At 34.0% G+C, this 16198-nt stretch overlaps 2 non-coding genes across 2 annotated transcripts; both read right to left on the bottom strand.

Moving 5' to 3' along the window:
* Positions 1-11393: 11393 nt before the first annotated feature.
* On the bottom strand, positions 11394-11465 carry TRNAP-UGG (transfer RNA proline (anticodon UGG)). The gene has a single exon. It is a non-coding gene; the product is annotated as a tRNA-Pro (tRNA).
* A 95-nt stretch (positions 11466-11560) lies between these two features.
* TRNAQ-CUG (transfer RNA glutamine (anticodon CUG)) lies at positions 11561-11632 on the bottom strand. The gene has a single exon. It is a non-coding gene; the product is annotated as a tRNA-Gln (tRNA).
* Positions 11633-16198: the final 4566 nt, after the last annotated feature.

A 16198-nucleotide genomic window follows, 5' to 3' on the forward strand; every position in this document is an offset into this window, starting at 1 on the left:
TAGTCTTCAATAACAACTCAATGCTCAACATGATGACAATAACTAGCCTATACCTCCTATATATACCATACTTATGTCTTGAATACCACCTAGGACAACTTAGATACTTAAATATAACTCCTAAGCTGACTGAAATACATATATATGATTATAAAAATGATTGTGTATCTTATTTAAGACTTAAGGTAGCCACAAGCTAACTACTCATAACACAATACACACTATAGGGTCAGAAGCATAGTAGCAAGGGGGCATGTAAGATGAATGTCATTGCCCTTTTTTATGAGACTACTATCATGAAAGTTGTACAACTTGTTGGGACTCATTTTGACTATGCCAAATTTTACTTGAAAGCTAGTTTCCTTTTATATTTTTCCTTTTTTCCATTGATGATAACTAACATGTTATGAATTCTAATGGGTCCCTCTTTGGTCAAATTTTGTATGTGTTCCCCGTAGTCACTCTTATGTGCCTATCAATTTATTGGAGATGATAGTTAACCCCATAGCTCCCAAAAATCATCTGCAACTAAAAGGCCTATCACATCTAAAGAGAAAATGACATGATTGTGCTATGCAACCTTGAGTGAGATATAGATCCAAAGAGGAATGTGATATTGATATTAACATATAACAAATTTCATTAAATTGGATAGATTGCAATTTACGCTTATCCATTTGAGTTTAGTTCAACATGTTAGAGAATAGCTCAAAATTGAATTATGCTTGTGTTACATTTATATATCATCAAAGTTTGAATAGGTGTTTGTAAGGAACAATAAAGTTGTCTTTAAGTTCCAATTTGCTATACAAAATCTACAATTAGATATCATATTTGTTAGCATAAGTATAGGATATTGTTGAAGTCGGTTGTATCGACATATGTGTAATATCTTGATGAATAATTCAACAAGTCCTTTGACTTTTCCATTTTTTGTGTTTTTTCTACAAAAAAAAAAAAATTATTATTTTTTTCCCGAAGTAGTATTGAAAAGCTCTCATTTGAATCAAATTATTTTGTATTAGTCTTTGCATTAAGTTGTTTTGATGCTATGATGACTTTCCCATGTTTTTCATCTACATGTGATTTTTTGATTGTTCATGTCCATCCAAAATCCATCAAGAGGATTTTTAATTAGTTAAGAGAGAAGATACAATCAATGTGGTACAATAAAAGAGTGGAAGGGTCCTAGCCATCCATGAAGGAGGCAATACTAAGCATAAAATTTATATTTTTTATTGTACCCTAAGGTGGAAAATGAGCCACCAAAAGTGAATAAGAAGCCAATGATCAAGCCAAATCCTATTGCAAAGTAGCCTAGCCAATTATGAACCAATGAAATTATAGTTATTTGTAATCAAGGGACTGGTTAAAAAATTAGCCTTCTTAAAATGACAAATCTCATGGATTTAAATCTAAGGGAATCAAATAAGCTAGATGGTACAAATTATGTTAACTATCAGTTTAGGATGCAAACTTCAATGGAAGGGTACAATGTTTGGACCATTGTAAATGGTACTAAGGCTAAACCTACTATGTCTAAAGTTTTTGTTCGAGATTAGGAGAAAAGAGAAACTATATTCACATACATATGTCTATTAAGGACTCAATCATCCCTCATATACCAAATATCACTGCCATCATCCCTCACATACAAGATATCACTACCTCTATTGGCAAATGGACAACTTTGAAAGTTGTGTATAAAATTACAAAAACAAAAAAATATATATATATAAAGAGACACTTTCAATTAAAATGGAAGGCCGTAGATTTGATTCCTAGTTGGTCCATATGAATTATAGCTCAATATGTGGTATCAGAGCCACACTATGAGCCCCAATCACTTGTAGTGTGGCTTAGGGGAGTGTTGGAAGTAAGCTACACCTAATCCAATGATGATGGGCTAGCCAAAGAGGTGTCAGGAGCTCAGTTGGTAGAGAACTCCAACAAAAAATGGAAGGTCCTAGGTTCAAATTGAAGATGGTCCATATGAGCTATAACTCAAAACATTTGTAGAAATATTTATAAATGGATAAATAAAAGATAATTTTTGTCATTTTTGTAAAGTATATATGAAATAAAGAAGACTAATTTTAATGTGAATAAATAAAAGTTGTATGTTTGGGTCTTTGAATCGAACCTTCTTCTTTTAAATTGTGTTTTTTACATGTTAAGTGCAATTGTTTACTTTTTAAACTTTTTTATAACTTGCAAATGTGTGTAATAGTATTTTTCTTAATAAATTTTAAAAAATCACTTGTGTTAGGTTTATTAAATTCACACTTCTATTTAGTTGAATCCACTTGTATATGATCTCCCTATTTTTAAAGCATCTATTTTATTAACTTTATAAAACTATTTAAAATCTTCATATGTAAAGTTGTACAATGAATATATTTTACAATGTTGGTATGAGTTTTTCTTAGTCCATTACATAGATGTGCAAGGCTCTAGTTCAAACTGTCTATATTTTAAGCTTTTCAAAATACATTCAATGAACAGTCATCAAAAAGAGGAAAATATACACAGTTTGAACTAGAATCTGGCACATCTATATTGTATATATTTTTAAATTTAAATTTAAATAAAGATAATCTAACGATCTTAAGGTGATGCTATATTATTGATCACTTTACTTCATATTATTAAATTCAAATCAGATTTATGTTCTTTTAAAATTCATGTGCTTCAAGTCACAAATTATGATCTAGTCATTTGTTTTTAAAAAAATCAGTGCATGATTTTACTCCACTATTAAAGAAATTTTAATACATTTATAACCTTCTTGTTCTTATTTCAAATTAGAAATTCCATTTTTTAAAATAGAAAAACTATTTTAATTTTAAAAAGAAACAACAAATAAAATATTAAAGAAGTAGCGTTGGAAAGAAGAATCCCACGTGTATGTGGTGTCACATGTTGAGGAGGATTATTGTTTAAAAAACAAAATGAATGTAGAACTCATACTCTAACATCATATTCCAGACTTTTTTTTGTGCTCCCAATTGAGGGAGGAGCAAAGGAGGAAAGTAAGACCAACAATCACTTAGATAGGATCAAGTTTCGGTTGCTTCAACTTCATTGGCATGATATTGTATGTGCAAAACAACTTCAACTGATGTTAAAATTCAAGATATTATGTTTGTTTTGATATTGGGAAATAACTTAAAGAAGGATCTTTAGCCCAACAAACCAAAGGCCAAGTGAATTTGTTGCTCAGATTTTAGAAGATTTGTCTTTTTGCCACAACATTTATGGTCTTCTTTTCAGGTTCATGTTGTAGACGTATAAAAATGACCACTTTCCTAAGTGAATATTAAATATTCATTTTTGTTGGTGTAAATAATTATTCATCATGGATATTATTACACTTACTTAAGTTTACTTAGGATAATGCATTTCATAGTAGTTTGGATATGAGACACTTGGGTGTTTGTACCACATTGGGATAGTGTGTGTAGGAGAAATTCCACCTCTTATGGTGTTGATCTTATTATTACACTATCATATCCACTTATTGTGGAGTGATAATTCCACCTTCGGTGGGTGATCCACCTCATGTGGAATATTATATTATTTCTCCTACCTACCCACACCTATTTCCTACCTACCTTTTTTCTCATTGAGCCACATGTCATGTTTGTGTGCTCATACATATCCCTAGCCTTGCCTATATAAGCAGGCACATCTACATTGTATGTAGGTTGTTGATCATTTTCTATTGATGAGAATACAGTTTATTCTTGTCCCATATTATGTCTCTATCTTGTACATTTCATTGACCTCTTGATCTTGGCAAAATCCAACATGGTATCAGAGCTATTGGGGCTTCATTGATTCGTCTTGAAGAGGCATTATTGTGACGTCAAGAGGCAGATCTGAGGAGCAGCATCTTTTGGAGGCGTCCTAGACCAGATCCGACCTCACCATTGCGTCCGGAAGGCCATTTCCATGAATTTTGGTTATAAAGTTGGCCTATTTTGGTGAGAAAAAAATTTTCTCCATTTTTGCCTATATCGTACGGATTTCGAAATTTTTTTTATTAATATTCAAAAAAAAAATTTCTTTCTGAAAATTGTTTTTCGAAAAATTGAAAAATCAAAAATAAAAAAAAATTGAAAAAATTCGAAAAAATCAAAAAAAAGTTGAAAAAGAAATTAAAAAAAAAAAAGAAAAATCAAATTTTGGGGGGTCCGCAGACCCCCCCCCGTGCTGTACCCGTACCTGTTTGCAGGCTTTTCGCAGGTGTACCACTCTCCGCAGAAAGTACCTGCACGTCCGTCCGTGCCGCAGAGTACCCCGCAGACCGTACCTGTCTGCGCGTTGATGCCGACCGCTTCCCGCGCCGCTCCGAGCTCCCCTGCTCCGCCCGCCGGTTGCTGCACCCGCACCGCCACTGCAGCGTCACATCCCTTTGCCCGAGCTCACGACCGCCGCTTCGGCATAGCATCCTCCCCAGCTCCCGGCGCCGCCCGAGCCCGGACTCCGGTGCCTCCCGCCGCCCCCTGCACGCCTCCACTCGAACGTCTGCAGCCTGGTTTCCAGCGCCTCGTCCACACAGCCGCGCCGCCCAGGTTTCTTCCGGCGCCCGTCCCTCCACCCAGCGATGCCCGCCTCCTCCCAGCCCGCGCCGCCAACTCTCCGGCAGCATCTCGGTCAAACTTCCGACCCACAGGTACACCCGTCCAGAGACAGCTCATCCGCCACGCGGACCTTCCGTACGCCAAGTCAGCTAATCCGTACGCCACATCAGCCTACCACGTCATCGATTCCGTACAGTACGGTTTGTACAGTCAGCATGCGCACACCGATATTCCGTACAGTGACACGCAGCATTCCGTACGCACAGTCACCTGGACACGCCATCTGTCCGTACAGTACAGACATCCAGTCAGCAGAGGCGAAGTTTTGGCGACGGTCATACGACCGTCAAATTTAACACAATGTTGTGCTAACGTCAGCGCCACATCAGCAGGGTTTGAAAATTTTTGGACCCCCCTCTCATTTGCATTTTTTATTTTGCAGTTCAACTTCAAATGGCCATAACTTGCTCATTTTTGCTCCTTTTTGGGTGCAATTTTTTTTGAAATGGGCTAGAATTTCGTGCTCTCCGCAGTGGTGAAATAATTTTTTGATTTTGATGCACGGATTTTTCAGAAAATGCAGTTTTTGGTGACTGTCCCTGAGTAATCCCCGTTTTTGCAACTTCAGAGGCTTCGTTTGGGGTCATCCGACCTCCTTTTTAGGTGCCGTTTTTTTTGAAAGTGCGTATTTTTTCGTCTAATTTCACATGATGCTATCAGATTGATTTCATTGTAAGTATAAATTTTACTTTCAGATCTTGGCCATTTTTGGCTCTCTTGGTACTTGTATATTTGCTTGAATCTCAGTTAGATTCATTGCACTATTGATTGAAGTCTCTTGTATCTCATTTGAGAAGTTGTAAAATTTGCATCATAAGCCCACTTTGCCTTGTTTTGCAAGTGGCTCATTGTAATCGCACTAAGTATAAAGTGCCAAAATCATCACTTTTGGGGGGGTACTTTGATTGATTGAATTTGGGGGGTGTCTCTTGTGCTTTTGTGCTCTTGTGTTCTTTCCTTTTTGCTACTATGGGTTCTTCTAAGTTTCCTCTCTTAACTCCACATAACTATGCTACTTGGAAAATTGATGCATGGAGTAAACTTATGGAAAAAGGACTCACTCATTACATTAATGGAACTATTGTTGCTCCAGCTGATCCTAAGGCTGATCCAGTTGGTCACTTAGATTGTCTCACTAAAAATATCATGGCAATTGGTACCTTAAGAAAGTATGTATCAAAGGATCTCATTTTTCATATTGAGAAATGTACTCTAATCAAGGATGCTTGGCAAAAGTTTCAAGACTTGTATGGTCAAGTTGATGAGATTAGGGGATATCAAATTGATAGTGATCTCACCATGTTAGATCCCAAGAACTTTGATACTATACAAGATTATGTCACTAAGGCAAATGAGTTGAGGGCACAACTCAAAGATTGTGGCATTGATAAGAAGGATACTCAATTGATATTCAACTTGATAGGAAAGCTTCCACAAGAATATGCAGCATTTGTTTCTAGTTTCCAAACTCATAGGATGACAATGGGTTCAAGCTACAAAATGCCTACATTTGATGCTTTCAATGAAATGTTGATGATGGAACAAACTAAGTTGATAAGCATGGGCATTCTTAAGGCTTCTTCTAAGTCTCAAGCATTAGTGGCAAATCAAGGGAACAAAGGAAATCAAGGAAAGGACAACTCAAACAAGAAGAAATGGCAATCAAAGCCTAAAGAAAAAGCATCATCTTCTCCACAACAAGGAGATTCATCCTCTTCCAAGAAAGATAATTCACCAAAGAGAGAGAGACCTACTTGTGCTTATTGTAAAAAGATTGGTCATGAGGAACATCGTTGCCATACTAAGAAGATTGATGAGCTCACACATATAATCAAAAAGCATAACATTGATTTGCCTAAAGTCTACAAGAAGGATGATCCATCAACTTCCACTTCCTCACATTCAAAAGGAAAAGGGCAAGCATTCATGGCTTCTACAAGTGGAAAGACTCACTCTTTTGGAACAAGAAAAGGAAAAGCTCTATGTGCTACTATCAGTCATACTTCAGAGAGATGGCTTCTAGATTCAGGGGCTTCTCATCATATGGCATCTTCACAGTCTATGTTCTCTACATTTGAGCCTTGCACCATGCCACAGATTTTGATGGGCAATCATACATACATGGATGTGATTGGGAAAGGATCTATTGACATTGGGGACAACTCCTTCAATGATGTGTTGTGTGTACCCCACTTGACAAACAATCTCCTTTCTATCTATCAAATCACACATGGCGCAACTAAGAGAGTTGTGGAGTTCACACCTGACTCAGTTTTTATTAGAGACATGGAGACTAGAGCTATCATTGCAACTGGGGTGGTTGATCATGCATCTCGGTTATACTCCATTTCAGATTTTGTTGATGATGATGATTTCACATTTGATGATTCTACACATGATGATCACACTTATTATGATGATTCAGACTTTGAGGAGAACTTTGGACACTTGAACATGGGGATTCTCACATGTGACCCCATTCTTGAGTCTTGTATTTCATCTTCTCATATTGATATCACATCACCTATTGCACCTGATAATGCAGATAGTGCGACAGTTTTGCCTTCATGTGATTCAGTGCAGCAGGATATACATTGTCTTCCAGCTTCAGATTCATGGGATGATTACATGACAGATATTGCAGGTTTGTTTGTGGAATCCTACATTGCAGATTTGGGAGACATCATTGCTGACATACATCTTCTCTTTGATGAAGGTGATCCTTCTTCGATTGTTGCGAGGGCACACTCTGACCCTCTTGTTCATTCTCTACATGATCATTCTTTCGAGGTTGACATGATTGTGGATACTTATGTACATCAGTTTGAGGAGGTCTCTTTATGCTTTGAGGAGACACATGAGTCTTTGGATATTGTTCTACATTCATCTTCACTAGATGTTGGAGTTCTTTTTTCAGTAGTGTGGAGCAGTTCACCACCTTTGGAAGGGGTATCTTTTAGCATCGACATGAGGACACTTGAGCAGTTTTAAGAGATTCCTTTCATCATGAGTTTTCTTCATACATCTTCCCTTCATGATTGGGGAGACTTCATGGATACACCTTTGGTTTTGTTTCTTCCTAAGGGGAGGAATGTTGTTCGACGTTCGTGGAGCAGTTTCTTCATACATCGAGCTTCTATCATTGGTGCAGATTCTTCATTGAGGGAGGATCACAGTTTGACTTCTCTTCTTCTCTCATATGGGGGGGACTTTTTCCTCACATGGGGTTTTGTTCCTCACATACTTCTTTGAGAGTTCTCTTGTATAGCTTTCATCTCTCTTTTTGGGGGAGGGTTTTTTCCCATTGGGTTTTTCTCTCTTTCCCCACTTTGTGAGAGATTTCATTGCATTGGTTTGCATGCATTTGCATTTGTGCATGGGTACCTAACATGGCCTCGTAGCCGGGACCCATCTTGCATTGCTTAGTTGCATTGTAGACTTAAGTGCATTCCCCTAAGTTGCACTTAAGGGGGGGTGTTGGTGTAAATAATTATTCATCATGGATATTATTACACTTACTTAAGTTTACTTAGGATAATGCATTTCATAGTAGTTTGGATATGAGACACTTGGGTGTTTGTACCACATTGGGATAGTGTGTGTAGGAGAAATTCCACCTCTTATGGTGTTGATCTTATTATTACACTATCATATCCACTTATTGTGGAGTGATAATTCCACCTTCGGTGGGTGATCCACCTCATGTTGAATATTATATTATTTCTCCTATCTACCCACACCTATTTCCTACCTACCTTTTTTCTCATTGAGCCACATGTCATGTTTGTGTGCTCATACATATCCCTAGCCTTGCCTATATAAGCAGGCACATCTACATTGTATGTAGGTTGTTGATCATTTTCTATTGATGAGAATACAGTTTATTCTTGTCCCATATTATGTCTCTATCTTGTACATTTCATTGACCTCTTGATCTTGGCAAAATCCAACAATTTTACTCTCATTCCTCTATTTAATTAAATTAAATTAAATTAAATTAAATTATTCACATTCATCTATTTGATTAAATAAGTTATTCAAATTATTTAATTAAATTCACCTAGGCCTTTCATATCATTTACTTAAATAAATCACTTTATTTAATTAAAACCCCTTTCTACCCTTTTTAATTAAATTTACATTTAATTAAATTGTTCACTACAAATAAATAAATCTAATTTATTTATTTAAATCCCCCACTTGCATTTATGCAAATTGCATCTATTTTTGTTGAAATAAAGCAATTTATTTTAATTAAAATTACCCTCCATTCACTTGCATTCTCCTACATCTCCCACTTGCCTCTCTAAGCCCCCTTCTAGATTCTTCTAATCACTTCTAAATTAGCCTAACCCATCTACTAAATATTGTCACATCCCTAAACAAAGGGAAGTCATTTTTCAAACCCTCAAAGTCTTCAATAACCATTAAAGGTTTTATGTTTTCAACAAGTTAACGTTGAAGTCTTCCAAACCATTCATGGTTAACCCAACCCTCTTGCATGATTAAAGACTTTATCTCTAACTCAACCCACATCTAACCTAAGGGTCTCATCAAGCATTCATTGCTTTGACCATGGTTATTCTTGTAACCCTTGCACAAGAGTTTATCCTTTGGGTAAAAGCTTTGTCCAATGGATAATCTTAACCTAACCTTAACCCTTACCTCCTAAGGTAACCATGAGGTCTTCTCAAGCATTTAATGCTTCTTACATCTCCTCTCAAGCAGTCTTATGTTGACAATTGTCACCATTTCATTGGTGAGAATTGAAAACATGGATTGATAACTTTCAATCCTGGCCCTTGATAGGATTATCCAATCTTGACCATCCATTGCCCTGTTTTCCCTATAAATAGAGCCTTCATTTCTCCATTTTCATCATCCAAGTCTTTAGTATCAAACTTATAGACATTTTACTCATATCCAAGTCTTTAGCATCACGCTTATAGGCATTTTACTAAGCATTTAGTCTCTCTTTGAATATAAATAATCTAATAAACATTTTAGAAGCATTTCTATTATCATAAATAATCATTTTAAGCTAAGTGTATCATGTTAGGATAATTCTTTTACTAATCCTTTCATCTTACCATCATATACATGCTAGTTTAATTCATGTTTGTTAATATCATGCACATTTAGGATTGCATTCATGTTAGATTGATCAAACATCCCTCATTCTCATGATTGTCATCCCTAAGCCACTTTGCTCAGTGATCTGAGAGCAAAGGCCTTGGCTTGAAGGGTCTTGTGAGATAGAGAACAATGGAACATCCCTTGGGAAGTTGAGTTATTAAATATAACTCCATAACTTGCACCAAGAGTCCCATTGGTGTGTGGACAAGTCTTGAATTCGCGTTTTTCGTTTCATCGCACCACTTTTCCCACACACACATGTCATTGCCAGTGCATCTTCGATTGTGAGTTGCATGATTTGTTGTTGTCTTGTGGCTATATTCTTCATTATATGCCCTTTGTATTGCCTCTACTACAAGTTGTTATGTTGTTATTATCTCAGCCTTTAGACTATGGTTGTAATTTCTGCTATTTTGTGTCTAGGTTTTCACATCAAAAGTCTATTGACTATCTTAATTTTGTAATTATTTTTGCATTTTTCCAATGATAATAAAAAAATGAATATAGAATAAAAAGATGAAATGTAAAATGGCAATTAAAAAAAAAAAGAATTAAAATTATATTCTTATTTTTTTATAGTAATAAATTCATATAATAAACATCATTTAAAAATTATTTATGATTTAAATTAGAGGTAGTTTATTTTGTGGCTCTAAAACTTTATCTATCAAGAGTACGAGAGTATTCTTTATTAGCTTAAGGATTCTTTATAGAAGTTAATAATTAGATTGGGGTACATGGTGAGGGAGTTTTAAGCTTCTCCCTTTTATTAAACTATGAATCTTATATCTTATTAAGGCATAAGAAAAACATGCTATAATCATACTTCATAATATCTTTCAATCATATAATTACATATGTAAAACGAATAATTAATATATACGCGATGAGGATGTTATTTGCAATAATAAAAAGAATAATTTTGGGAGATAATAGTACATGTCCATGTTTTTAAAAAAATAAAATATTAAGTTAAATATATTTAAATATAAAATGTTATTGCAAGTATTGTGACTTTTAAAATATAAGTATTAATTGTAAACAATTATTATACTGCTAAATTTAGCAATTTTAGTTATTTAGATTTCTTTAACAAATACTATTTTGTAATAAGGTTGTTGAAATAATTGTTTATTGAGATGGCAAAAATATAAACGACCTACTAATCTAAATGGTTTTTCCTACCTATTAAGCTAAACAACTATTAATGTGACTATCAAAATGAAATCTTTTGAAGTCATCTCTAAATGAATTTAATTTACTCAACACAATGACATATGAATGAATAATACTTAAATTTATTTTACATTAATAAAAATTGTTAAAAAAATGACTTTCAGGATATTACATGTTTAAAACTTAAATATTGATAAAACTCTCTATTAATAAATATTATAAAATTTTAAAACTTAAATATTGATAAAACTCTCTATTAATAAATATTATAAAATTTTAAAACTTAAATATTGATAAAACTCTCTATTAATAAATATTATAAAATTTTAAAACTTAAATATTGATAAAACTCTCTATTAATAAATATTATAAATTATAAAATTTTATAATTGTTAATTTATTCTTTCATCTTTTAACCGCATGTTAAAGAGAAACGGGGCATTCCGAGAATCGAACTCGGGACCTCTCGCACCCAAAGCGAGAATCATACCACTAGACCAAATGCCCTATAACATTTCAAATTAGGTTAATTTTGTATCTGGTCAATATATCGGTCCACAGAAACAAGCCAAAAAGTAATTAATGGTCTTTCCGCTTTAAAAAGGTTCCACCGAGATTTGAACTCGGGTTACTGGATTCAGAGTCCAATGTCCTCACCACTAGACCATGGGGCCTTAACATTAGTTTATTTTGATAATTTACCTTCATAATCCATGATAACAGCTTTCAAGGAACGATCGTGGAGCTAGTCTCCATTGAAAACCCCTTGAAACTTAATTTTTCTCGCCCACCGAACAACCCAATTTCTTTTCTTTCACAAATTCAAACTTGGCATAAATTAGTAAAGATATCTGCTACCTTACATTGTGTGATTGAACCATGTAACAATACCAAACTTTTTCTTTCTGATTAAATTATTTTTGACATAATGTATTTTTTTTTATTAATACACGCGTCAAAATTTATTAATAAGAAAATATAATATACATATCCACAAAAAATAAAATATTATAATACGGCATAATGTATTTTAATTTCAACTTGTTTAAGCATAGATGATTGAACTTCTTAGGGACTCTCAAACTCTTATGATATGGAACCTATGTAATCTATCTATCTATCTATATAAACATAGTTAATTAATCAATAAATGAATTAGAAACAAATAAATAGAGAGTATTAAATATCAATTATGTATTTTTCTCAGTAATATCATGTATAGAATGAATAGATAAATAAATCACATTTCTTATTTTAGTTTTATATTTGTCTCATAAAGGTCTCAAATATATTATAACTTCATTTAGATCTTTATATAAAAAGTTGTGCTTTGGGATTCTACCTAAGTCTTAATGGTATTGGAGTGGTTCATCTTCATCTTGCATGTCTTATAAGAACGATTAGAATACCTAAGTCTCATCATCATACCTTGAAACCCATCAAACTACCTATTGACTTGTTTCAAGATGGTCAAACCAACACAAGATGAGATACATGTAATGATTGATTCAAATTGAAGAAGCGCTCATGCATTAGCAATTTTTTTGTTCATCTAGTTTCTAGTGGTCCTCAAACAAGTGGTAAAATCTAACTCATCACCACACAAATATTTTAGAGATCTAGTGCCTCTTAGTTTCAAGTAAACCTAGACATTCCTATGTTTGAGGGTAAGATTAACACAAATGTTATAGATAACTAGTTATATCAATTAGAATTTTACTTTTTCATATGACATTTTTTATGAGGAGAAAATCAAGATTGTGTTCCTAAAATTAAGGTAGGACCAAATAAAAGGCAAGTTTGACATAGCTTAGGATCAATTCTTAGAAGCTCTCAAGTATGAGTTCTATCCTCAAGATGATTATGTTGACCACTACATGCAACAATTATAATTGTGTTAAAGGCATGACCAATTGATCAAAGCTTCCGCCAATGCCTTTAATGAGCTCTATGCAAGGTTGGATTCATGTGATCTAGAGTATCATCAAGTCCTCAAGTGTCACAATGATCTCTAACCCCCATCTATTCTAGACTAAAGTTGATTGAAGTCAATAAAATGGGAGGAACCCATAACCATGCAACAACCATTTAGGAGTTCCACTAGAAAGGTAAGAGGAGAAAAAATTTCATACAAAAGAAAACATAGCCTTTCAAGAGGAGAAAACCATCCAGGATATATAAGTGGTGTGACATGCACAACAGTTATAATAATTTCACTAAGTGAGTACAAGATCATGATGGGCCAAATTGTACATCTACGTGGTAACAAAAATATAGAAAAAATAGTTAAGTAACTTCACACAAAAATTTGAATAAGTTATTAACACAATTTGAAAATATGTAGGAATATAATTTGTAATAAATTGAATATGGTTTGTTAGGATACTTATTTTCAAAAAAAAAAAGTAAATTTATTTGGAGAATTTTTTAAATTTCAATGAAGCAACACTATAATTTTTTTTTTTAAAAGAAGCAGGTGTCATTCCAGCCAATCTAAGTATGATATAAAAATATTAAAAAAAAATTAAATCTAATGTAAGTAAAGAACACATGTCATGATGTGACACATATTTTTTCTAAAAAAAATACAAGCAAATAATAGTTATGAATGTTTTAGTAGGACTTTTTAAAAATATCCAAAAAAAAATTGACCAATGTAACTTGGTTAAAAAAATATGAAATTCATTTTTTTAAAATCTATAATTAGTGAAGCATAAAGTGTAATGCATCTTTCAAATTGGAAAAGGTGAAATGATTTTCAAATTGGAAAAGGTGAAATGATTTTCAAATTGGAAAAGGTGAAATGATTTGAAATTTATGGATTTTTTTAATCAAACTATCAATTAGTTGTTTAGACAATGTGCATTTAGAAGATTATTAATAATTATCTATTAAATTTAAAATAAAGCATATCTTATATCTGTAAAATGTGACAATTTCATCAATAAACATTTTTCATTTTAATTGGATTAAAAAGGGATTAACTCAAAAGTTGAAGTCTAAAAAATAGAATGAAACCTCTTAACATGTTGAACAATCCCAACACTAATCCCAAAGCTTTCCTAAAGAAAAAATCAAGGCAATTTTTTTATAAAGAAATGAAATCCACTTCTTAAAAAAAAATTCTTATTGTGTCATGAGAAATATATATTCATTTTTCAAATTTTTTTGTTGCATTATGTTGTGAGAAATAGATATTTGTTTCTCATGACATAGTTAAAATTATTTTCAAGAAATGGATATTTATTTTATTTTTGGGAGAAAAACGGGCAAAACTTATTGTTGGCCCTACCAAAATCCCCCACAAACACTATTCTCTCAAGAAGCTCATGATTTCTACATATTGTAGAAAAAATATTATGGTTTCATATACTCTTTCACTTAAAATTTGATTATATCAATCATTGTATAATGGGAAACAATAATTGTCATAAAGCCAAAAGGAAGATGAAACTTTGAGTGAAGGAAATTGAAGCGATTAGGGAAGAAAATAGAGTAAGGAAAAAGAATGGAAGAAAATGTATGTTGAATAATCTTAAAGGTGAGAGTTCTTCTTTACCCTTAAATGGCATTGAAATTGGAGTTTCTAATGTTGAAAATAATGAAATATTTGAAAAATGAAAGTGATTGTGATATTAAAAATTAAAATGTTGAACATGAAAGTGAGAATATTATAAATTGTGATGAAGCACCTATTAATAAGAGTAACATCTTTGAAGAAGAAAAATAAATATGTCAAAAATTTCTTCACCAATGTGAATATGAACCCCATGAGATTGAAGTGCACTCCATAAACCACTTGTTCATATCTTTTATGAAATTGATAACTGTAGCGTCCTAAAATTGTGACACTTGCAATTTCGACCGCATTTGGGTCTTCACGATGGCGACGCAACACGCAACCTGAATGGAGACCCCGAAACTTGCTCATGACACCAAAAACTGCATTTTCTTGCACCCTGGCCTAAACCTCCTTTGCACCCTGTTGTCCCGGGAGGTGGGACCAGAGCGCCCACCACCCTGGTCCCTTGCCCTATTTTGGGCCCGGTCTCCTATGGGACTTCGGGCCTTTTTGTTTGCAAATTGGAAAATTAACATTTCCTAGTCGGCCTAAGGTCGGGAAAATCAGTCTATCAGCCCTAATTGACAAGTATATAAACTACATTTTCCTCTTTCATTCGATATGAGGGAAAAAAAGCATGGAAACTATACTCAAGCATTCAAGCATTCAAGCATTCTTTCAAGCAATTGATCATTCTAAGTCTCCATTCAAGGCTAAGTGTTGCATTCAAGACAAGGATTCAACCATTGAAGAGCAGATCACATACTACATGCTACATACAACATACAACATACAACAAACAACAACATCTATACCTTCGCACATAAGGATACAAACATCCTTACAACAAGGTATTAGTACTTGTTTTACATTACATTTACAGCATTTCTCATTTCTTGGTTAATTCCAAAACCGGGGTTTGACCTAAAGGCAAACCCCTAATCCCTAACCCTCCAATCGTCTTCGCTTTTCTGTGTGTAGGTTGCAGGTACGCGGCTGAAATTGAAGATCTGGAATCCTTGTGCAGAGACGAACAGATCCCCCTTCGTTTCGCGGATTTTTCGGAGGACCGTGTGCATGCCAGGCGCCATCGTCCCGTCAACTTTTGCTCAAATTTGCAGGACAGCGCCATATCGACATTTTACTGCTAATTCCAGGTCCGCAACTTCATCCTATATCCCTATCTCAGTTTATAAGCGAATCTTTGTCACTTTCTATACATTCCTAGCTTAATTCTTCTATCAACATTCTTTACAAAAGAGGGTAGCCTTGCTTTCTTAACCCTTGAAACACATTTAGCATCCAATCTTGCATTGTGTGGGATTGGATCTTGTGGGTTTCAACCCCTCTTTTGAATGTAAAGTCTCTCCCCTAAGTGAAAACCATCAACCCTAGTGAATCTCCCTTCTCTCTCCTTGGAGTTGGAAGAGGGGAGAGCAACTAGGGTTCAATCGCGATTTTCCGCTTTACATTTTGGTGAACCCGACATGAACATCCTTTCTGATTATTCATAGTTAGATCTGAAAATTGGATTCCTTGATTACATTTCCATGTTTGATCTTTTGCAAAATTTTAGAGGTTAATTGCATAAAAACCCTAAATTTTCTTTTTAAGTAATTAAACTTGTGAAATGTTTAATTGTTAATGCTTGTTTCAAATCTGCCCTTCTATTACAAAT

This window comes from Cryptomeria japonica, chromosome 1 (assembly GCF_030272615.1).
Source record: "Cryptomeria japonica chromosome 1, Sugi_1.0, whole genome shotgun sequence".
NCBI lineage: Eukaryota > Viridiplantae > Streptophyta > Pinopsida > Cupressales > Cupressaceae > Cryptomeria > Cryptomeria japonica.